The 24,837-nt window shown below is 48.1% G+C and overlaps 1 protein-coding gene across 1 annotated transcript in view; it reads right to left on the bottom strand.

Annotated features, from left to right (window-relative positions):
- LOC149353175 (uncharacterized) overlaps positions 1–24,837 on the bottom strand; it is a 196,509-nt gene that overhangs the window by 66,697 nt on the left and 104,975 nt on the right. The window lies entirely within an intron of this gene.

Below are 24,837 nucleotides of genomic sequence, written 5' to 3'. Positions count from 1 at the left end.
CTTAAATACGAGTTGCGAGACAGCCCATACTATCTATATTGTCGAATACGGCCGTCTAATTAGGCAAAAACGCGGAGGTGAGTGAAGATCCTTTTAAGGATATCGACGGTGCAGTCGTCTGCTATAGTTTTGTGCTTTTGTGTCATTTTGAGGCGGAGTCAGTATTGTGAACGTCGAGTAACACACTGCATTAAAGTACAGCCTACTTCATTTCCCAAACATGCATCGTTCTAACCTCCCAGGGCGATTGCATACAGAGGAATTTCGCGCGGACAGAATGAGAGATGTATATATGCGGGCGCAGCCACTTTCGCCGGACAAGCACGAACCACGCTCATAAAGTTAAGCGTAGTTTGTTGACGGAAGAAGGTCAGTATTTCTGTGAGTGCATTTTTATGTCAGCACTACAAGCGCTCACAGCAACAGTAACGCCGAAGGAAAGGCCTTCCGAACGCACCTCCAACCGAACCTAACCCAGCTGACGCTTCTCAACCGTAGCCCGCTCAAGCGCCGGAAGGAGCCGCATGCAAAATGCGTCGCGCTCCAAACAGAGAGCGAACGAAAAACGTATAAAACATCCAGAGCGGACGGCATGCCATGCCGGCGGTGGGCAAAGCAATGGGATTGAAAATGACAGAAAAGAGGTAGCGGGTCGGGGCGGAGTCGTGGCAAGGAAATGGGAAACGAGACAGTAAGGCTGCAGATGTAGGGAGATCGGACCAGGACGGACGAGGGCCTCGCACGACATGACCAGGGCGACGCAGCGACGCCGAGCCGCGGCACAAGCGGTAGAAGGAATATCCAGAGAGCTTGGGGCATCAGAGGTGCACGGTGGACACGTCTGCTTATACTGCCGCCCTCAGCACGCACAGCAATCTCTTCCCACCTCGGAGCTAAAATAGCATCCGTGTGCGTGAATGAACTCACGCATACAAACACCGACGGCCGCCGCCGCCCCGCCGTATACGGCCGCAGCGCGCAGAAACATGTCCGAGCAGTCCGATGAGGTATCTGAGGGGAGCGTCCATTCCATAGAAAGGCACCACGCACTACCGCCCCCGCGGAGCGGTGTTGATGAGCCGCGGCACCCGCTACTAAATGGAAATTCCATAAAGCAGTTGCTCGGCGTCAGAAGCGTCGCACTATCCGAGACGCAGTGATGACACTGAAGTGGGCTAGGGCCCTAAGTACGCTGTAGCATGCTCCAGGCTTACCGGGCTCCAGAGCCATCGCTGCTGTGGCGCGCGAATATCCAACAGTCACGAGCGCTGACCGCCGCCGACGCCGCCCCGCACAGCGAGGAGCCGCCGCTAGCGGAGCCGGCGGAGGAGCTGAAGTCGGGTGGTTGAAACGGGCACGGCAGAGCGCGCATAAATGGTGAAGGCGGGCACGAGAAGTGCGCGCAAAGTTGACACTGGGAGAGGCCAGCCCACGCATACGGCCACTTCTCGAGCTGGGAAGAAACAGGCACGCGAAGTGCGCGTGAAAACTACCACACGGTGGTCAGTCCAGCGAGCGATGTTAGCGGGCACACGGGGTGCGCGCACAAAAAAGTAAGCAGGAATGGTAGTCCTGGAGAACAGGGCTGTGGAAATCGGGCAGCCGAAGCACGCGCCCGAGCACTGCGCGGAACGAATCCAAGCGAAGTAGAAAGTTCTCTTGTTGAAACCCCATCTAAGCAAGGGGCGCCCGCCGTAGCCGCTGGAGCTCTAGAGCTACACAGGGGCAGAGACAGTCCGCAGAAAGAACCGGCGAAGTCGTGCGACGACAGTTGCCCACTGACGCAGTCGAAGGGTGATGACGCTTCGCGGCAGAAAGTATTATTCTCCAGAGAAACGGCGGACAGGGCTGGCGCGCGCCGGGAGAAAGCCGGCAGGGCGGGAACCGCCGCCATCCTTTGGCGGCAGACGACGAACACGCGCCGAGAAACGCCGGCCGCCGCGAAGCGCATCCCAGGTTGGCTGCAACGGTTTCGTTGCTACTACTCTGATTAGAAGAAAACAGGCGAGAGAGAAAGAGGGAGCTCGCGCGTTTCGAAGCTCGGGCGCCGCTGGTGTCGTTAACGGTTTTTGGTTCTTTGTTTTTGTTTGGCGCGCTTGACCAATGGCTTTCCAGAGCCACAAATCAAATAAAAAAAAAATCCCTCTTTTTTTGCCTTCACTGCATTAATGCCTCGTGACATATTTGAGCCAATCACTGAAGACTGTCCGCAGTTTGAATGGTATGAACTGCCAATAGGGTTTTTTGGCGGGCTAGTTGATCCATGACCTTCCGACTCCCAGCAAGCGAAAGACGGTTGCGTGTCAGACTCGTGTCAGAAGTGGCCGTCGTTTGCGCTTCGCCTCTCTCGAGTCCAATTTGATGCGATGCTTTGACTTGAATTCTTCATGATGCAGCGACAGATGACACACTGGTGGTTCGTCAAGAATCAACATGGTGCAGCTACTGTGTAGTGAATGTGCGGTATTCCTCGTTGGGAATTTGTGCGCCTACATTATTTTCCGCATGCGTGCGGGAAATGAGGTGCTTTAGCCGTGGCCGAAGTGTGTTTCAGGATAACATGGAGGCTTATGACTACGAGGTAGGTGCAAGTTTTCCGATTTGCTCTTCAAATGTTTGTACGCATTGTGCTAGTGTACGTTCCGTTATCGTGAACACAACTTCCCGTTCCCACGGGTATTTCTGAGAAGAAAACGAGCTACTTCGAAGCAGTACATTCGACCACCGATAACTGTAAAGTGGAAGCACACTGAATACGCAGTTGTAACAATATAATATCACCAAGTGGGATTCTACTTGCCGCAAGTGCACAGCTCTTGTGTAAAATTCATCCTCAGATGTGCGACGATCAGAGTCATCACACTCCGCGGTGTGTTCCCACGCTGTATTTACTGTCACTGCAACTTTCATGGCAAAAGCACAGCGCGGAACAGAGTACTCATTACGGCAAAAAATTCGATGGCTAAATGGCGATCGTTTAATGCAACTGCGATGTCCTTTGGGCAGCATAACTATTGCTAGTTTCCTAAAAGAGGGCCGCTTTAACCGGCACTGATTTGGTGATCCTCTGCGGCTCCACTGGTATGTCTCACTGAATATATTTTTTTGTACGTGTTTTATGTCCAGCTTGGCACCGCATGTCTCAGCTGCAAATTTAGCGCTGGGCCGTCGGATTATTCTGCAGCTGGTTGAATAAATGACGTTTAAAATGACTTGTTATGACTCGTTCGGTAGATTACGGCGCGGCGCCACTCCATCTATTTGTCGTGTCTCATACCGCCGCTCACTTTCTTAAGTATTGCATTTGCCGATGCTTCTGTGGAGCTGCTAGGACGTGAAAATGATTTGTTTGCTACATTTCTGCTGTTTTGCGTTAGCAATTCTGGACCAAGTATTTGTATGCGGCAGCTCCGTCCAGTTACCGTAGCTGGCTGCGAAGTCTCCTAGTATATATATTTTTTTCATTTCATCAGCTGGGCGCTGGAAATGCATGTTGTTGTTCGCGCTTTCTAGCTCAAGACGCACCGAAACAATGCAGCAGGCGTCACTACTTGGTCTCTGAAATGACCAAGCGCCTAGACATAATTGCCTGAGTGTCTGGATTGATAACACGCATTTATCGCTGCTCTTCAAAAATATATCTGCTTAGAAATGACGTTCCATACTTTGACAGCATGTTCTATATTCTCGCCAGCTGCGAATGCAGGGCTGTCTACACAAGAGACCGTAAAGTTAGAAAATTAAGTTGAAAAGTTTTGTTCACATTCGTTTTTATGGGCGGTGTCCCGCCTGTTACCTCGGGGGTAAGCCGGGCATAAACACTCGCACGTACCGTAGCGTTTTAAAAATATACCGACTTCGAAATGACTCTTCATGCTTTCACATTCTCTTCGACGCTGTACTCGCCATCTATTAACAGAGTGCCGTCTTCATAGATGCCGTGTGAAACGAGAAAGTAATTCTGAATTTTTTTTTACATGTGCTTTATTTAACGAGTCCCGAACAAAGTTTTGTAAGTCTGAAAGACGCGGCCTCTAGATGGCCGTGCTTCAAGTTCTGCTACGAGCGAAGCTTCATGCGCCAAGAGGTCGTCCTCTGCGTACGACAGGTTGCTCAGCGGTTATGGCGCTCGGCTGCTGACCCGAAAGACGCGGGTTCGACCCCGGCCTCGCGGCAGTCGAATTTCGATGGAGGCGAAATTCTAGAGGCCCGTGTACTGCGCGATGTCTGTGCACGTTAAAAAACCCCAGGCTGTCGAAATTTCCAGACCCCTTCACTAAGGCGTCCCCATAGCCTGTGTTGCTTTGGTACGTTCCCTTATAAAAATGGTCTATAGACTTTCTATAGACTTTTTATAGACTCTATAGACATCCTATAGACTTTTACTTCTGTCTATAGACAGTCTATAGAAAATCTATAGACTAAAGTCTATAGCTATCTCAATTTCCTTTTGTCTATAGACTGTCTATAGACTCTCTATAGACTAAAGTCTATAGCTGCCTCAACTTCCTTTAGTCTATAGACGGTCTATAGATTCTCTATAGACTTAAGTCTATAACTACCTCAATTTCCTTTCGTCTATAGACGGTCTATAGACACTCTGTAGACTAAAGTCTATAGCTGGCTCAATTTCCTTTTGTCTATAGACGGTCTATAGACTATCTATAGACTAAGGTCTATAGCTGTCTCAATTTCCTTCCGTCTATAGACGGTCTATAGACTCCCTATAGACTGAGGTCTATAACTACCTTCATTTCCTTTCGTCTATAGAGGGTCTATAGACTCGCTATAGACTAAGGTCTATAGCTGCCTCAATTTCCTTTTGTCTATAGACTCTCTATAGACTAAAGTCTATAACTGCTTCAATTTCCTTTCGTCTATAGACGGTCTATAGACTCGGTATAGACTAAGGTCTATAGCTGCCACAATTTCCTTTTGTCTATAGACGGTCTATAGACTCTCTACAGACCAAGGTCTATAGTTGCCTCAATTTCTTTTTGTGTATAGACGTTCTATAGACCAAAGTCTATAGCTGGCTCAGTTTTCTTTCACCTATAGATGGTCTATAGACTCTCTATAGACTACGGTCTATAGCTGCTTCAATTTCCTTTCGTCTATAGACGGTCTATAGACTCGCTATAGACTAAGGTCTATAGCTGCCTCAGTTTCCTTTTGTCTATAGACTCTCTATAGACTAAAGTCTATAACTGCTTCAATTTCCTTTCGTCTATAGACTCGATATAGACTAAGGTCTATAGCTGCCAAAATTTCCTTTTGTCTATAGACGGTCTATAGACTCTCTACAGACCAAGGTCTATAGTTGCTTCAATTTCCTTTCGTCTATAGACGGTCTATAGACTCCCTATAGACTACAGTCTACAACTACCTCAATTTCCTGTCGTCTGTACACTGTACACTATAGATAGTCTGCTGTCTATAGACCAGTCTATAACAATCCTAATTTTATCTAACAATGTTCGATACACTGACTTTCGACTAAGTATGGAACAATGTCAATTTATTTTTGCACTGCATGCTGTGGGGACCTGCATCTGGTGACCGCAACTATGTCGGTTGTCCTCCACCTCCTGCGCTATTACGGAAATTAAAAAAGTATTGCTTGAGGACATTACAACACCCTCCAGTATATAGTTTTCAGGAGCCTTGACAAGCTCCTTTTCGTTATATCGTGACGTATATTGTCAATACAATTAAATATTTAATGCTAACAAGTAAGCCGAGGAAAGGCAGCCGTTCTTGGAGTAAGGGCGCCGCAAACTGTACTACATCGAATGAATACGCTGTCCCTTAAAGGAATCGCTCGACACAATTCCATTCCATCTTTCGATTGTTACTGTCCAACGCGCTGAAATCAGAAAGATTTCATCAACGCTTCTACATTTGTCTTTAAAACATGCTTAAAATAAAGAGGGAAAGACAGGTGTGAGAATTCAAGGAAGCGCCCATCCCTTAGAAACACCTCAGAATAGTCTCAAAGAGCCTGGTCCTCTGTGCGATTAACATCTCCCATTTATACCTTTGTAGTTTGTATTCACCGACGCAACAATCACAAAGCCAGTATTTTTTCGTTCCTACCCTTGCACCTGTTACTTCGGAGCAGATGACACGCTGATGTCGAGCATATCAGTTTTCTAAACACGAACGCACGCTAAAAAGACGTTATGCTATGCAACATTATAATTATTATTTGATAATTGTACCACATACTATTCGGTGGGAGATGCGGCGCGTATACGAGGGGGTACCCAAAAGAAACCGGACTTATTTTTGTTTGAACTTATTTGTTCACATTTTCAGCACAGACCTTCAATATCCTTCAAAGTACTGTCCACTTACAATGATACGTTTGTCGAATCTTTCATTCCATTTTTCAAAACATTGTTTAAATTCATCTTTTGTGATGCTTGACAGTCCCTCCGTCGTTTTTTTCTTCACCTCAGCAACATCAGCGAAACGCTTTCCATTCACCTGTCTTTTCATTCTACGAAACAAAGAAAGTAGCACGTGGCAAGGTCGGGTGAGTATGAGGGTTGAGGAACAGAGGTCATGCCATTTTTGGTCCGAATTTGTCGTAGAGACAGGGCTGTGTGAGCAGGGGCATTGCCATGGTGGAAAAACCAGTCACCCGTCTGCCACAAATCAGGCCGCTTCCACCGAACACTGTTGCCCAATCTTTTCAAAACATCCAAGCAGAAAGCCTGGTTAACTGTCTGGCCCTGCGGAACAAATTCTGAATGGACGACTCGTCTCACGTCGAAAAAACAAATCAGCATTGTTTTGAGGTTTGGTTTCACCTGACGAGCTTTCTTGAGGCGAGGTGAATTTGAAGTTTTCCATTGGCATGACTGTTGCTTTGATTCAGGATTTAATTCAGGAACACTTGAGTTGTCCCCATAGAATCGTCCTTGAACGTCTTTCTGAATATTTCAAAAGTTTCCGTTCCACTTTTTCCGAGAAAAAATCAGAATTTCACCGGCGCACGCTGTTCACGAAAATCAGCCATTGCAAAAACGACACTCACAGAAAACAGTCGTCACTCGAAAAATCTGCCTAAACTAGTCTGACCTCCTTCAGCGACGGAAATTGGCTTACTGACTCTGAAATGTTCGTTCTATGTACTCCCAGCGGCAAAATGCGGTACCACAGAAGCTGAGCCGATTCAAAAAATTAGTCCGGTTTCTTTTGGGTACCCCCTCGTACGGTCAAGCAGTTAGATTTCGGTTCTGTTTTCACGTAAACAATAAGGTTTTTAGAGGGTAAGCGAAGAATTTACGCTTATAAACCAATTGCATTCTGTGGTCTTGGATATCAGATCAAGCTGCACACGGCAAGAGTGGAGCGATAAAGATACGACCGTGAAATGGGTTTCTGTTTCACGTTTTACCGTTTTACCGCGAGACGGCGGAAAATCATTCGGGCTGCAAACAACCCTGTGCGTGGCTGCGTCGGTTGCATGGATGGTCGTTGGCGTCGGCGTTTTTTTTTTTCGCGGATTACGTTTTCTTCAAAATCCAGGTTCATCGTCCGCTTACGGTAAGTCTATACGTTTAGATTTTATTCATTTGGTCTCCTAAACAACTCTAAGCAGAGCTGTGTGTGCAGAACAGATTATGTGCGCAGTGAGAAACGTCCTATCTTCGTTTCTAAGGCGGAAGCCATTGGGTTCTCGACTAATGCCGCTTATCTCTGTGCCGCTGTCTTTACTAACGCGCGGAAAGGCAGTCTGTGCGATGCCCTTGATGATAAGCCGCTCCTCGCGAGCTGTCTACTAGGTTTTTCGTGTTTCAAGGTAGATGCGCGGCCAGAAATGTCGTTTAGCCTGTGAATGACGGCCGAAATGGAACTGTGCGTTAGTTAACGCCGTGTGAGCTCAATTTACTTTGCACCTCTGAAAACGTACTTACATACACTCTCGTTCTGTGGTGGATTACATTCATTTTCTAATCTTTGTGTTATCGCCTGTGTGGACCTTGGAGTGCTGTTCTTTTTGAGGTGTGCATTTCTTGCTACGTATAGACGCTCGCTCGGTGCGCGTCGTGGACGCCGACGTTTCAGCAAAGGTGTCTTGTAACGCTACACACTGGAGCGCAGACAAGCGGCGCTGGAGGAATGCTTATAGTGTGATGGTATAAAATTCATTGCCGGCGCGAATGGCCGGCGTGCTCAAACACCGCGAAGAAATCACGAGCTCCATCCCGTCTCCCCTTCGTTGCACACGTACGGATTCCTTATGTCTGTCATCAGAGCCGTTGGCCGCCGCCGCTGGTCGGCGGGCACTTGAAAGCTGGGTAAAGGTCGGCTCGACAAGAGGTGGCTTACATTTCGTTCCGATTGGTTAGTTCATCAATCCCGCTCACGCTTGCTCAGATTTCTCTAATACCATTGCGCGAGAGGCAAAGTATGTGTTTCTGATTTCAGACTGCTACGTTACGAAAACGCCGATGTAATTCGCGCTTACTTGCGCCTAAAATTAAATTAAGCTCTCGTGTTATTATAGCTGCGCCTGTTGAAGGCGTTAATTGTTTCATTGAAATACTTCCTACTTTGAGCGCGTTCAATGCTTTAGTTGATTTTTCTAGCAGCGTTGGGTTAGGCTACCTCAATGCAAGAAACACATCTCTTTACTGCGCTTTTGGGTCTGCACTTGAAGGAAAAACTAAGTGAATTTCAGACGGTATTTTATCGTGACAGTAATTTGTTGTCTCAAACTCGCGACTGCTTTTGAAACGGCGTAGCTGCAGCCTCTGTGTGCTGTATGAGTTTTCTGAATAATGAGCGCGGCATGGAAGCGCTGCAACCCGCTTGTATCTAAGAGCGCGCGCAGATGTACGAGTATGCTGTTCCGTCTTTGTGCTTCAAGTTATAGGCGCAAATCTGTGGTGAACTGGTTGCTTCTGCCTGCTGGTTTTGTATAGCTTGTGCCCGTTTGAGTATCGGTTTACGTACACTCGGCCAAATCTTTAACTGGCTCTGGTGTTGCATCGATAAATACACCTTGTAAAAAAGGTGCCTTTTGGCTACACTGCTGGCATATTCATGTTGTAATTTGACACCTGAGGTGGCATTTCATAGTTTCTTTTTGTTAATATAACGTTTGAGTGGAGTACTTGCGTGTTTAGATCAAAGTTATCGGAAATATTCATCGTCTGCCGCTACGAACAGCCGAAACTATAGGCGCAAATCTGTGGTGAACTGGTTGCTTCTGCCTGCTGGTTTTGTATAGCTTGTGCCCGTTTGAGTATCGGTTTACGTACACTCGGCCAAATCTTTAACTGGCTCTGGTGTTGCATCGATAAATGCACCTTGTAAAAAAGGTGCCTTTTGGCTACACTGCTGGCATATTCATGTTGTAATTTGACACCTGAGGTGGCATTTCATAGTTTCTTTTTGTTAATATAACGTTTGAGTGGAGTACTTGCGTGTTTAGATCAAAGTTATCGGAAATATTCATCGTCTGCCGCTACGAACAGCCGAAACAAGCGGAATACGCAGCAATGGTTCTGGTGGCGCATTTGCACTTACTCTGGGTAAACGACTTGTCCGCCATGAAAGGAGTGGTAGTTTACCCAGAGGATGAGGCCATATGGACCAGATTCATTGCCGCGTCTGCCGCTTGTTTCAGCTGTTCGTAGTGGCAGACGAATATTTCTGCTAACGTTGATCTAAACACGCAAGTACTGCACTCAAACATTCTATGAACAAAAAGGAACCACGAAATGACATTTCACTCGTCAAATTACAGCATGAATATGCCATCAGTGTAGCCGAAAGGCACTTTTTTACAAGGTGCATTTAGCGATGCAACACCCGAGCCAGTTAAAAATTTGGCCGGGTATACCAGGCTTCACGCAGGGTATTTTGAAGCGCTTCTTCTATAGCGGTTATAAGAATAAATGCTGCAATAATCTCCTTTTTGGATCCTTGTGTAAGGTGCACTGAATCTGTATTTTATGGAGGTGGCATTCTTAACAGCTCCTTGCGAGTCAATGCAGATATGTGGCACAATTGTTCAAAGTCTTCTGTTACAAATAATGTAAAAGGATTGCCATACAGAAATTAGTATCGGTACTGAATTCAGAGTAGAGTGCTCCAGGGATTATGGGTCTTTGTTACAATGTTTTATGAAGACACTTATAATCTGTAGTGTATTTACTGAAATGAATGCGCCGGCATAATAGCTCAGTGGCTATCATGTTCGTCTGGCGACCTGAAAGATGCTGGTTCGATTCCGGCCTAGGCGGTCGCATTTTAATAGAGGCAAAATGCTAAAGGCCTGTGTACTCTGCACAGGTGGCCGAAATTATTCCGCGGCCTTTCACTTCAGCGTCTCGTAGCCTGTGTCGCCTTGGGTCTTTGAACCCCATAAAACCAAACCAAAAGATCAAGATTGCCTTTCTAGAATGGCATAGCCAGGATATGCCTTGCATTGTAAAGCACATGTGTATAGATGGAATGGGAATTTTTTTCAGTTCCTTTGTTATTTTTTTTCCTTTGTGCTGTACAGGCGAACACACCCGGATGATTGACTGCAGACAACAGGCCGCAAGAATGCTTCTGAGGAAACTAGCCGGACTGTTACTTTCAACATTTATGTTACTGTGGTGCATTCTTATGGTCCATGTATTGCATATTCCCAGCCGGAATAGCTTGGAAATAAAACTAAATTTGTAAGTATATTGATTGTGTCATTTGTGAACTCTGTCTGGTGACCTTTTTCAACGGTTGTAGACTGTCTATAGGCAGTTTATAGATAATGGTCTACTAATAGTTTAGTAGACAGAGGTCTATAGACTGTCTATAGACAATGGTCTATAGCACTGCCAGGCCACACACCTGTGGAATGTCTATAGACAGTCTATAGACATATGTCTACTGGACCAGTAGACTTTTGTCTGTAGACTGTCTATAGACAGTAATCTACAGGAAGTCTATGGCCATAAGTCTATAGGTCGTCTATAGTCCGTCTATAGACAAGTGTCTATAGACGGTCTATAGACAACTCTATAGGAAATGTATGACCATAAGTCTATAGATCGTCTATAGACTGTCTATAGACCTGTGTCTATAGACTTCCTATGGACCTATAGACTTTCAGTAGACATTTGTCTATAGACTGTCTATAGACAAAAGTCTACTAAAAGTGTATGGCCATAAATCTATAGACTGTCTATAGACCAGTCTAAAGGATTTGTCTATAGACAGTCTATAGACTTCATAGACTAAAGTCTATAGACAGTCTATGGACTTTCTATAGAAATTTTTATAAGGGTTAAACCTTAACCAAACCATAAACCAGACGGGTTGGAGTTTTCTACATAGCTATTTCATCGCACCATTTACGAGACTACGCTTTGAAACGGTGGCGTCGCTTATTAGGCCTCAACCGATGGCTCGAAGCGTAGTCTCGGAAGTGGTGCGATGAATTAGCTCTGCAGAAAACTCCAACCTGCCGTACGCGGAGGACGGCCTTTTGGCGCATGAAGCTACGCTTTGGTAGAACTTGAACCACGGCCATCTAGAGGCTGCGCCTTTCAGACTTACAAAAACCATTTTTTTTTTTTTCAGAAAGCCATGATTTGTTCACTTCGCACTCTCTAACAAGTCGCATGTCGTCGGCACCTGAAGCCAGGCATATAGTTCGATGAGGTATTGGCTTGGCTTGATGCTTGGCAGTAAACAATGAATAGAGGGGGGAAAAAAATTCTGAAAAGGCGTCACATGACAATCTTGAAGGCTAATGTATAATAATATAAGGGCTGAAATCAGCTCCACGTAACGGCTTGTAGCGTAGCGCGATTGGCCAGGGCCTAGACTAGGCCGTCACGTGGCACTGACCTTGGGGTGCCCAGGAGAAAGAGGGAAGGGAGCGGCTGCAAGAGCGCTTTGGAGCGCTTGGCTTGCGAAGGCCATCTTTTTTTTTTTCCTCCATGTGGTAATGTTGAAATGGCTACTTCTTGAAAAGTAAATGGTAAAAGTGGCACTGTGCAGGCGATGAATATGATAATAGAAGACGTGCATAAAGTTTGAGCAGCACACAGCGACGAGAACGATTTAAGCGGCAATCCGCAATTTTTTTTTCTCCACAAGGCGGCGTCAAAGCAGAATTCCTAGATTGTACCAGTTGCGATACTCCGCTTCAACACCTGACTAGACCTTGCGGCCTCTTCGCCGGCGGTTGGAAGATGGAGGCGCCAGCTAGGAGGGTGAAATAAAACGCTGCCGGTCACTTCGTAAACGCAGAAATGGTCGTAATTTATTCCTGTGACTATTATAACGACGTTACATTTTGTTAGCATGTGTTTCACTAATTTTATTGTCCGCCGCAAGTGCGTTTTTTTTTATGTATCTCGGAGATGGTAGCTCGAAAGCTGTTTTAGATGACTGCCCTCAGGCATCGCGACAATCTGCTGGTGTGCTGACCCGAACAGACCACCGTATTTCAATACATGAGGTCAAAGTGCTCTGCTACGAAACACAAGCCCTCCTTTGTTCTCAATTCCTCATTCCTCAAGCGAAGTCTCACTCGTGGTGGTTGAGTTGGACAATTAAGGTGAAGGTTGTTTGTAAAGTGGTGTCGGCACTGGTCGAAGCAAGTGGCACGGTCGCACTTCAGTCATCTTACGCTCGCTGGTGCATCGCGGAAAGCAAGACGCCGGGTTCCAAACTCTGGGCACCTCAGTGGCACACGCCAACGGCGGATGAAAAGGGTTAGGCCTGACAAGGTGCTACTGTCCAGCTGGAAGCGAGCTCGGCTCCACGCAACGCTGGCAGTTGATCACTGGGTGTTTTGAGCAAGGACTACAAGCCACAACATCCATCCGGCAGCCTCCAAAGTTCCATCATTGGAAGGTGAGAGCCATAGCCTCGTGGTTACCTTTATTGTCTTCTACGTTCTAGAATCTTCAGACTGAACTTGTGTCTTTTTCAGCTAAGTACCACGTGCTTCGAGTTCACAATGAGCGGTGACTATCCGATAAATTTTATAAGGTGGGACGATGACTCACTGGAAGCCTTAGGCCTAAAGCCCGGGAGAGCCGAGAGAGTGCCTTGGCCCGAAGAACGTCAGAAGGCGACGGCCACCGCTCTGAATGAGACACGCCGAACAGACATCGCCTCGGGCAACCTTGAAGAGGACGAAGAAGCCTATACTGAACTGGAAAATGCTGAGATAGCGTCTCGAAGTGAAGGGGATGAGGAGGACACCGCCACAACTTCGAACGAAACACACGAAACAACCGTCGCAACATCTGGCTATGAGGAGTATAACCCAGCTTCGGATGAATTCGAGTGTATCGAGACAGCGCTTTCCTGGTCCGATGAAAGTGAGGTGGGCAGTACTACAGCTCTGGGCAGGGCTAGCCAAATAGCTTTTGCATCGTCCGGTTATGGCGAGGAAGGAGATGCCTCGTCTGAGCTCGACAGTTCCGAGACGGCGGCTAGCTTCCAAGAGCGTAATGAGGACATCGCTACCACTCTGGATCGGTCACGTCAAGCACTCATCGACAGCTACTACGATACGACTCAGGAAGCCTGTACTTACTCCGAGGTATCCGAGACAGAGCAATGCTCCGAAGACCAGGAGACCATCAGCCCCATTCTGAATTGGACAAGCCAAGCAATCAGCATTGCGTGTAGAAGTGAGGATGAGTGGTCAGAGACAGGGGATGAGGAAGCGGTGGAGGATGATCAAACAGGGTCTGATAATGCCGTAACAACGCTCTGGGACGAAGAACTTAAGGAGTGCATCACCGCCATTCTGAATGGTGAGGAAGCGCCTTGGTCTAAAGAATGCAAGGAGAGCATTCGTACAGATGTGATTGAGACGCTACAAGAAGACGTCGCTTCGTGCATCTATGAAAAGAACATAATCCGGCCTGGGCCCGGGAATGCGGATGCAGCATCGTTTTCTGAAGAGCATGACGTCAACAGTGTTCCGAATGAAGCATTACAAGGACCCGTCGCCTCGTGCAGCTATGCGGAAGATAAGACAACGCAAGTGGTCGCTGGGGCGAGCGGGGAGTCTGGTGTGCGACCCGAGTCGCCCATATCGTTCCATCGTCGTTTGAAGGGCATGGATCTGAACGAGATCATCCTACCACCTGTGCCGGCAAGCAAATGTTCCCCTGAACTTCAAAATAAGTTTGGTCGTTTTCACAAGCGTGTGCGTAAGGGGTGGGACGCTAGCGCGTTCATACATTCGCACAAAGACTACCGCAATCCGAGCACTTACGAGGAGCTGGTCAAGTACTGCGGAATCGACGAGGCGGGCACTAACTACCCCCCGGAGATGAACTCAGAGCCCACCTGGGGTCCAGAATCATATTACGACGCACTCGCGCTGCGCCAGGACGCAGAGATGAAGAGCATGTCTACCAAGATTTTAAAGAAGGACGGCGAATGGCTTTGTAATGCACACACCGAGGGCAAATCCCGGAAGCGCCGCAAGACCAACTCCGACCTCCCTCCAACACCCAGCACGCCGCCGGAACTCGCGCATGCTCCATCATGGAGTACGGACAGCTCCGATAGCTCGCTGTCCGAGGACACCGATGAATAAAGGCCGCCGCCGCGCCTTGTGAGGCTTCGTGAATTGTACCGTGAAAACAAGTGCAACAAACGCCTTATGGAGAAATCAGGTCGAGGTACGATGTAGTCCGTTATTCCAGGCTTTAAAGGCTGCTGAGTAGATTTGGATATCTCAAACCACCGCAGTGGCTGATATCAGGAAGTTACGTCTCTGGAAAATATTAGGTACATTAGCGGAACGAAAGACGTACCCGAAATAAAAGCCCACATGTGTTCCCTCTGGTGCATTCCTTCTTTCGCAGGCGAGTTATTTAACTCGTCCATAGTTCTGATTGAGGGGTGAAGTGCTTGGCTGCCCAGTAGCCAGCTTCGCTTTCTCGCCCTTTAGCGTATACCTGAGACCTGCGCATTATGTCCCTCTGTCGCTTAATTTGGTTTGTTCGTTTCTGTGTCGCGGCTTTATTAAGGCGGAAGCCTTTAATGGCACATCGTTGTAGGCAGGAGTCGTCGACAGAAATGTCACGCTTTTCAATTGGTCGAAATGGTCGTGAAGTCACAGTGCGCGAATTTCAAACGGGGCCAATTGTACTTCGGCTAGTAACCATGCAACTAATTAAAGGGATGGTATAGTGATGCTCAAAGTAAGTGGGACTGAGTTTAGTTAATTCGTTTAACCAAATTAGTTTAACATACGTTATCTCATGGCGCTGTTTAGGTGTCCACCCAGAATGAGACGACTACCGCGCATTTCCTTTCTTCCAGCCTATATCCTTGTAGTCCCACTGACCTACGGAAGTTGGAGGGTGAGTCTTTCTCTTGGGCTGTGCAGGGTACCGAAGCATTGCAAGGACACATCTTATACATATGAATTGTTTGACAAGCTGAATGAAGACAAGGTGGTCATATATCGCTCTCTGAGAGGGCTTCCGATTATCGTCAAGGGAAGACACACTGTATAGTACGGGGAAGCACGGCAACTGTTTTCTCTTCACAGCCACGCCGCCCTTTGGCCAGTCCTTGTCTCGTGACCTCTCTTCAGCATTGATAGGCCTCACTTTCCCACGCCTGGCGTAGCCTGCGCCGTTTCTCGTGTTGATCTAGTGGATTTCAACGGTGAGTTGGAAATATGTGCGTGATCCGGTTTGTATTTGACCGGAAAGGAAGCTTATGCGTCATGTTTTAGGCGCGCATGCAAGCGACCATCCGATACGCTCTTTTTGCCGATTTCAAGCGGCAAAACCGACGTGCCAGCAGGCTTGACTAAGTTTAGCGTGGACGCCTTCCCACCGGTTAGGAAAGCTGTGCGAGACAAAGGCGCACAAGTCAACAATGTGCTTTAATGTATTGGCATTGGGATCTCCACTACGATTTCAGACTGTCCGCCGGCGTCCGATCTGAACACCCCGAGGGAGAGTTGAAAAAGAGAAAGTGAAATGAGGAAAGCCGGAGAGCGTGATAAAGAGGCCGGAGCAGGTGCGAGGGGCAGAGGGTAGGGGACGGAGCCAGTGGAGTGCGGAGGTCAGGAGAAAGGAAGCGCGGTTGGCGCGCGGCGATCTTGGCTCGTCATTAAGTAATAGGACCTATGCTGAGTGACTTGTTCCTTCGTGAAATAAAGTGGAGTAATGCTAACGCACACACCGTCACATTATTCCTATTTTTTCTTTTTCCTATGTCCAGTTTATTGCTTGTCTGTTAACGGTAACCTGTTTCATGTCATATGGCGAGCGAATTCGTGGGACAGCTTGTATTCTGTCTGTCTTCCGTGCCGTGGGGTGGGTAAAAACGTGCTCTTTTATGCTTAGAAAAATGCTCTCTCTTACCGGCTTTCGACCTCTATGTCCGTTTTATTAAGAAAATTAGCAGGGCACTTAAAGGGGCTCGAGAGGGGCTCTGAATAAGGATGTATTCTTATGATTTAAAGGTCGCCGTTTCACGAATATCCTCCGGCAAGAAATTTTTTAATGCGTTTTGTAAAAGCTGAAGTGTGTGGTAAATATTACAATTTCAGTGCCTTCGCGCCGTTCCCTTTCGCGCTCCTCCGCCGGCCCAACCGCTGAATTCTCCGGGTGGGTGGAGCTTCCTGACCTGCCGGAGCAATGCTACTGACTGGCCACAGTCATGGTAGCTGCGTAACGCCTGAAAGAATCTAACCAATAGCCATCTCTGAACTGGTATACGCAGCAGCGTGCGGCGGAGGAGGGCGCGAGCATGAAAAAGCTGCCGAAAGGACTCGTCAACTTTCGTGCGCGATTGTGGGTGTACTGCGTGTAGAAGTACATTATTTGGCTCAGGTGTTCATGATGAGAGAATACCGGGTGTTTTTTTTAGAAGGTCCAAAATTTAAAAAAAAAGGTGAATTGCTTTAGATTTATTTTAGCACTGGGGCTATACTGGAGGCTACGGCGGGCGCCAGGCAAGAGGAAACTGCTTTAATTAGTTCGCTGATTAACTTTCTCTAATTTTTATTTTAGGGGGTATGTTGTATTCGTAAATATGGAGATCGTCCTCCAAACAGTCCAACCGAGAAAAAACAATTGTAATTAAAAATTTCTCACGCACGTTACGAGGCGCGAAAAAGCCACCCTGGTAGGCATCTTCACACCGTAACTCAGCGGCGGTGAGCGCCTCTGACGCAGTTCGCTCCGCCCTGCGCTTTGCGTCACACGGCTGACGTCACCTGAACCCCGGACGGGCGGCCTGCGCTATCGCTGCTTGTTTCGCATCGCTCCGCGGCCTCACGGAATGCCGCGTTGGAACAAAAACGCACTGACACAAAGTGCAGGGCTGAGTCAACTACGTCACAGGCGCTCACAGACGCCGTGTTACAGTGTGAAGCAGCCTACCGGGGTGACTTTTTCTCGCCTCGTAACGCGCGCAAAAAATTTTTTCATGAAAATTTTTTTTGCTTGGCTGGACTGTTTGGAAGACGATCTCCAATTGTGCTAATACAACGTATCTCCCAAAATAAAAATTATAAAAGTTAAATTCACGTATTCAATTAATCAGCGAACTAATTAAAGTAGTTTGCCTCTTACCTGGCGTCCGCCGTAGCCCTCATCCCAGGGTTAAAATAAATCTAAAGAAATTTACCTTTTTTTTTAAATTTTGGAACTTCTAGGAGAAAACACCCGGTATAGTGATCGAGCGAGGTTATGTGCTAACCTCAGAAGGTATTTCAGAGCCCCATTTAAGGAAGTAAAGTGCGAGTACTGCATGCGAAAGCACTGCAATTCTATTGCAATGCTATTCTAATTCTATTCCGATTCTATTTATATTCCAATTTTATTCTATTCCTTTGTAGTTGGTGGAGTTGTAAGCACTGGTACTGACTATTACGGGTTAAGATTTTGTATTTCCACGCCTTTGATGACTTCACGCCATTTAGACCAATCGTAAGTTTTATTGTAACGCCGCCACTTTTCGGGGACGCCGCGTTTTATTGTCGATGAGCCATCTAATGTTTCCGCATCAAAAACTCCTCACTGCCGGTCGTTTCCGAAAGCGAAGGTCTATAGTAACTGTTTAGTCTTACTTCTGACGTTCAGCGATTACGTAAAGATGAAGTAGATGGTCCATCCTTGGTAAATGCCCGTCAAAATTATTCTTTGCGGACTTCAGAAGGATACTTCAAGGAGTATCAGCAACAGCTGATGAGTGAGGTACCAACGCACTCACTTAGACAACGATAAATCAGAAGTGTTAGACCCTTGGAAAAGTTCATGTTGTGACGATTTTTTCTTTATAAGTTTAAGTTTGCATCACCAAAATGCGCATGGTCAAGACGGTTTTTCATAAGCGCCCAAACAAACCTCCAAACGCGCGAGAAGAGAGTAAGAGAACGGGTATCAGAACGATGCGAAGAAAGTGTCAAGCCAGCATTCAATACTTGTTCCTATGACCCTATGATCCTGTTATTAATTTTTTTCCTCATTAAAATGGTTATCTGTTGAGTCTGTCCTGCGTACCGCGGAACGCTCGCGTGCTCATGCAAAATGTATACGTAGCGCTGACTTTCATGACTGGACTAAAATTAGCTGTCTGTAATCAGTTAAGGGTAGCGTAGGGGCAGAGAACGGGAAAAAAATACATGCGTGGGTGTTGGGCAAGAACCTGAAGACCTGTTCACATTGTTTAAGTGAAATCGACAGGAATTTTTTCCCTCGAATTAGAACCGTAAAAATTTCTAAAAATAAAAAAAAGTTTACGCGACGGCTGGAAGATTTTTCACATCAGACGCGTTCAGAGAAAATAGACATGGAGTCAGCTGTGGCTATAAAACGACACAAATGGCTTAGGAGAACTTGGTGGGCGAGTTGGTAGCTGGTCACTGTAAACTTTTAAAGCACCCCACCCCATCGCCGCCCGCCCTCTCTCTCTCTCTCTCTCTCACACACACACACACACACACACACACACACACACACACACACACACACACACACACACACAACACAAAGAGAAGGCAACATTGTCTTGTGTATGTGTTTTTTGGTGCCTTCAAATATTTACAATGGCCACAAATGGAATGGATCGAATCGCTCTGCACTCCATTTCAAACGTGCAAAATTATAATGCTAGACCATTTTGCAAATTCATCTACAATATATTGCCGCACTTAGTTTAGACATCACTCTACCGGCGCCCCCGTGCGGTCTGTCTTCGACCTTTGTCGCGCGCCGGACTTCGTCCTCTTCTGCTCGGTGCTAGGGCCTGCCGGCTGCGCTCTGCCCAGTGTGCTCGCCAGGAACTGTTCTGCCAGGAATAGAACGTCCTACCGGCGTCCGTGACATTTTTGGTGGAGGTGCTGGGTACGATCTATGTACGAAGAGGTCCCAGGAACCTCCAGCGCTCAGCCACACCCCCTAGACACGACACCTGTCCACAAGTCAAGCCGCCGCTTGAAAGGCTTAGCCCCCGAGTACAATCCCCTCACCGCGCCATCCCGCAAGATGACCTCTACGGTGGCCAACCAGACCTTCCAGCAATCTGTGAGTTCGCCACCGCTGCTTCTTCATTCGCCTCGTACGCCCGCGTCATTTCATGGTGACAAGTTTGAAGATGTGGAGGACTGGTTGGACGGGTATGACAGGGTCTCTGAATTTAATCTGTGGGACGAGGACCGCAAGCTTCGGAACGTCTACTTTGCCCTCCAGGACGCCGCCAAGACGTGGTTCGAAAACCACGAGTCCGCCATCCACACCTGGCAAGACTTCCGGCGCCAGTTGCTGGATACGTTCAGCAGTAACGAACGGAGGGAGCGTGCTGAATTGGCCCTGCAATCGAGAGCGCAGCAGCCAAACGAGAGCGTGGCAATGTTCGTGGAGGATATGACCCGGCTTTTCAACCGCGCTGATCCTTCGATGTCGGAAGCCAAGAAGGTGCGCCATTTGATGCGGGGCGTGAAGGAGCAATTGTTCGCTGGGCTCGTGCGCGATCCTCCGGCTACAGTCGCCGATTTTGCAAAGGAAGCGGCAGGCATGGAGCGCGCCCTGCAGCAGCGGTTTGCGCACTATGGCCGTCCGTCAAACATCACTGCTGTGGAGTGCCACATGCCGAGGTCCGGGGATGAGAACACCTCCCTCCGAGAGCTCATCAGGAGCATTGTTCGCGAAGAGCTGCAGAAGCTTCGCTCTGTGGAGCAGCCTCCTAGTGTCACCGCCATCTCGGAGGCTGTCCGTGACGAGATACGCCGCACGGTGCAGCCCACTCCACCTCCGCAACCGCCAGCGCCCTATGTGATGACATACAGCGAGGCATTGCGAAGTCCTGCGCCACCACCGCCGGCGTTCTACTCTCTTGCCCCTACAGCGCCGTCCCACCGATTCCCGCATACGACAGCGCTGCCAGACGACCGCCCATCCGTCACGAAGGCAAACATGTGGCGCACGCCGAGCAACAGGCCCCTGTGCTTCCACTGCGGCGAAGCAGGCCACATCCGTCGTCACTGCCCGTACCGCCGGATTGGCCTGCGCGGCTTTTCGCCAGACGCACCCCTGCCACGCTATGGTGAACGACCCCGCGAGATCGATCAGTACCTAGCGGCCAACGTCCCACCTGCACCCACTGCCCAACGTCAGTCCAGGTCACCGTCGCCTCGACGGTTTTCTTCACCAGCCCGCCAGTCCTACGTCCGGCAGTCCTCCAGCCCGCGCCGGGAAAACTGAGGACGGCGACCCCCGGAGGTAGGGCCGCAGTCACCGGACATAATGACGAACATCCTCCGCTCACCGACGTTAGCATGCGACCCGACCTCCGACCCCACGCCGCGACGACCTTTCGACGCCCAGAGACGCCTTCGCTTGACGCCTCAACTGGACGATCTGAACGACCCTTAAATCCGACGACTTTTCGACGAACGGAGACGCCTCCGCTTGACGCCCCAACGCTTGACGATATATGTGTTTTTTTTTATGTAAGGGCTACACTTTGCTCTCTAGTCGGATACAACTCAAGAACGAAGTGACAGATGCCCCTCAGAGGAGGCCTTCCAGTCAATGGCGTCCCCTTTCATCTGCCACCTGCTGCGATTTCACACTACCTGGCCCAAGGGGGTTAATCACGACATCATGAGTAGCGGCTGACGCCATTGGCAGAAGGTCCCCCTTCCAGAAGCATTTGCTGCTTCGCTCTTCAGTTGTAGCAGACTATAGAGTGTTTTCCAGAAGGAAAAAAATTATTCGCTGGAGTGCGGTTTAAAGCTTGCAGAGTCGGTCGGAAAACAAGTAGTCGATAAACATTCCACTACATTCTTTTTTTCCGCAATTAGGAGAAATTGAGCCATCATATGCAATTATCTGTATAGATAACTTTTTCCTATGCTTTTATTTCTTAGTTTCATGCGCCTATGGGATTGCTAATTTGGAAGTTAAAAAAATTCATGCTTTTCTTGGCCTTCCTCACTTTTTTCTTGTGTGGGGAAATAGTACATGTAATAATATTGCAAAACTTGGTCGCGTTCAAAAGAAAATTGTATGAATTATTACAAACTCACCTCCAATATGTTCATCTATTGCACTTTATGCAAGGCCGTAGTGAAAGATAAAAACAAAGTAACTTCCTCTCACAGTTAGCTAACATAGGTCAGAACATTCACCCATATCACACACGACACATAGAACACTGGGAAGTTCCCTCATCACAAACAAACTATGGAATGCAAATGTTGTGTAATGTTTGGTTTGGTTTGGTTTATGGGGTTTAACGTCCCAAAGCGACTGAGGCTATGAGAGACGCCGTAGTGAAGGGCTCCGGTAATTTCGACCACCTGGGGTTCTTTAACGTGCACTGACATCGCACAGTACACGGGCCTCGAATTTCTCCTCCAAAGAAATTCAACTGCCGCAGCCGGGATCGAACCCGCGTCTTTCGGGTCAGCAGCCGAGCACCATAGCCACTGAGCCACCGCGGCGGCTTTTGTTGTGTAATGTAATTTCAAGACTGTTAAATAACTTTAATAAAGACATACAATGCATGAACATATTAGAAACCTTGACATATTGTACAGTTGATTTTTATTATGGTATATGCATTCTGATGAATGTAGATTTGATGTTTATATGTGTGTGTGAAAGTCTATTATGCCGACATTTTTTTACACGACAATGGAAAGTTTCCACTCTCTGGTTTGTAAACTTTGCACGTTATTACAGTATTTATGGAGCTGTCAAGTGTTTTGATAATAATTGTTATCTATTTACTCTAATGGCTTTACAAAATATGCAATTCCTAATGTTTCACGCATGTACAGTGTCTGCCCTTGTCCGTATGTAATAGGGGATGCGAGCTTGTCAAGCTGCCCATAAGGCAGCTTTTTTCTCTTGCCCCCTCAGTACATGAAAATAAATGAAATGAAATATCGGGTTTCAGAGGTTCGCACAATTCGAGAAAAATAAATCTAGGCCTGGGTGTTTTACGCACATTTCTAACATAATATGATAAACATGCCCAACATACCATTGTTCCTCACATTTGAGCACCAGTTCCGCACCTTTTCGGTTCATATAAAATCAAAAGCATCGTTCATTTTGCAGCCGTGTCTACTGACATCAAACGCAGGAAATCAGCCTTGATTGTCACATAAGGTATCGGTCATGAAGCTCTCCTTCTTTGAAGCCACTTAAGCACCAAACAAATCTCGCACTGACTCCTAAGTCACTCTAGCTCCGTGACATGCATACGGAGAGAGAAAGCTTTAAATGCAGTCAGCAGGAGGAACGTACGTCCGGCCTGCTTGTCACAAAGTGCGCGCATGCTTTATTTTTCTTCTTTCTTCTCCGACCAAAGTGGCCACGGCTGGCCACGGCGCCGGTAGTATGCGGGCATGTCGCGACGCAGCGGCGATGACTTTGCCTCCCCCCGCGTGGGCGTTGACCCCTCGCGACGCTGGGGGGGTCAAGACTACGCCGCCCCCCTCCTCAGGATTATCGCCAGGAAGCGAGTGCTTTCACGAGGGGGGGACGGGAAGCGGCCGGTGAATGCCCTAGCACCCGTCCCAACCTTCGGAAGTTAACATCGCTCCTCGTTAGGACCATACCTTTCCTTCGCATCCCCTTCAGTTTCTTCATGTTTCTTCTCCCCCCTTCTCAACATCTGTAAATCGTTGGTGCACGGGGCCGAGAGGATTCGTTTGCTTTTATTTGTTTTTTTGTGGTTTGTCACGTGAACACGGTGGCGGGAAAATCACGACCGAGTTAGTTGGTTTAGAGATTTTCGGTGCGTGCCGACGTGTGTGGGGTCAGCCAGGGAAGTGCTCGGCAAGCGAGCCTAGGCGGTGTCTGACGCGTAGAGCGCGGCGACGGCGGCCCCGAAAGACGCGTGGAAGACGCGTAACCCGGGGCCCAAGTTCGCCCGTATCCGCACCCCCCCCCCCCATCAGCACCGCGTGCTTCCGCAGCCCGACGCTCCCTGCGACCGGACCTTGCCACTACGCAGCTAAGTCACCGATTCTCACCACTCGCTCTGCTCTTTTTCTTTGTTCTGTCGCTGTTCTCGTCCTATTCTTTTGTATATTGCTTTAATCGTGTAACTTTGTTGTATAGTTCTCGCCCTGTTGTTTTCCTTCTTATTGTCAATAGTTGCTTGTGTTCTGATCCTGTGTTTATTCGCGTCGCGCCTGTGTATTTTCGCAATATTGCTTGGTTTGTTTTGTAGCCGTTTGTTCTTGTTCTTACCCAAGTAAAAGGGTTGCTGAGGAAACTTGCCTATACGCCTCGTGCCTCCGGTCAACGGCTAATCAGGCGTGGCCCCTATCGCCGGTCAGCAGTCTAACCTCATCTTCCGCACGCGGGGTGGAGAAATTTGTCGCTCCACCCCCTCCTAATTTACGGAGAGTGCAGTGGTGGGCAGGTTGGCCCAATTAATTATAACTTCGGCGCCAATCAAACATCAAGCCGCCCACCATATCGTGACACTGCTGCTCCCCTTTGTAGGAAGTAAAAGGGTGGTGGCCGAGGGAAAGGGAGGTGACAAGTGTTAATGTAACAGTGCAACGAGCTGCACATGCAGAGTGCAAGACACAGTGCAACGCAACAGGTCACATGTCCATTTGTGCATGAACAATGCCCACTCACATGCTGTACGGGGCTGACCTGCTGTAATGAAGAACTTACGGAGCACTGCTTGCAATTGCCAAACGGTTACTGTACGCAAACCTAGTCCTGCTGCACATGCATCTTTAATCTCCAGATAGTTTCCGCAGGCTGTGAGGCCGCCCGAGTCGATGTACAACGTTTAGGAAAAGAACAAACGACTCTCGAAGGAATCCGAGAGAATGGTGAGGGGGCCATTGGCGTAGTGCACGCACACCTGCAACTGACCTCTGACGCACCCGCGGTTCGCGGTTGAGAAGCAAGACAGTTAGTGCGTCTTTCATTTCCCCAAAACCAACAGTAATGCATTTATTTTTTTTTTGGCGGTGGCGACAGAGTTTAATGAGCAGCTGGAAGACAGAGCGCCTCTGTGCGTGTGTCAGCGTACCCGCTTTGCCCCCCCCACCATTTTGGACGCTTCAGTCAGACGTCTATACTGGAAATGGGGAAAAACGCTCAGAAGGTTAGCGTTTGTGCTAGGGCGACGAGCACAAGCAAACGCATAACGGTTATAAAAGGAGTGGCCACGTGCTTCAGATTTAGTTCCTGGTCACGGTTCGTTCGACGTGCTATTTAGGGCGGTCCGGGCATTTCTGATGCTGTGTTAATAGGGACTTGTAGAATACAGGGACGTCCGACTGTTCGAGGCAGCGGCCACGTCTGCCATCCTTTACGCCTTGCCTCTTGCCACCCTCCAGCCTAC

Source organism: Amblyomma mixtum, chromosome 3, assembly GCF_055824585.1.
Source record: "Amblyomma mixtum isolate Tamu chromosome 3, ASM5582458v1, whole genome shotgun sequence".
Lineage (NCBI taxonomy): Eukaryota > Metazoa > Arthropoda > Arachnida > Ixodida > Ixodidae > Amblyomma > Amblyomma mixtum.
The sequence above is the reverse complement of the archived record's forward strand: the minus strand, read 5'-3'. Positions and strand labels throughout refer to the sequence as shown.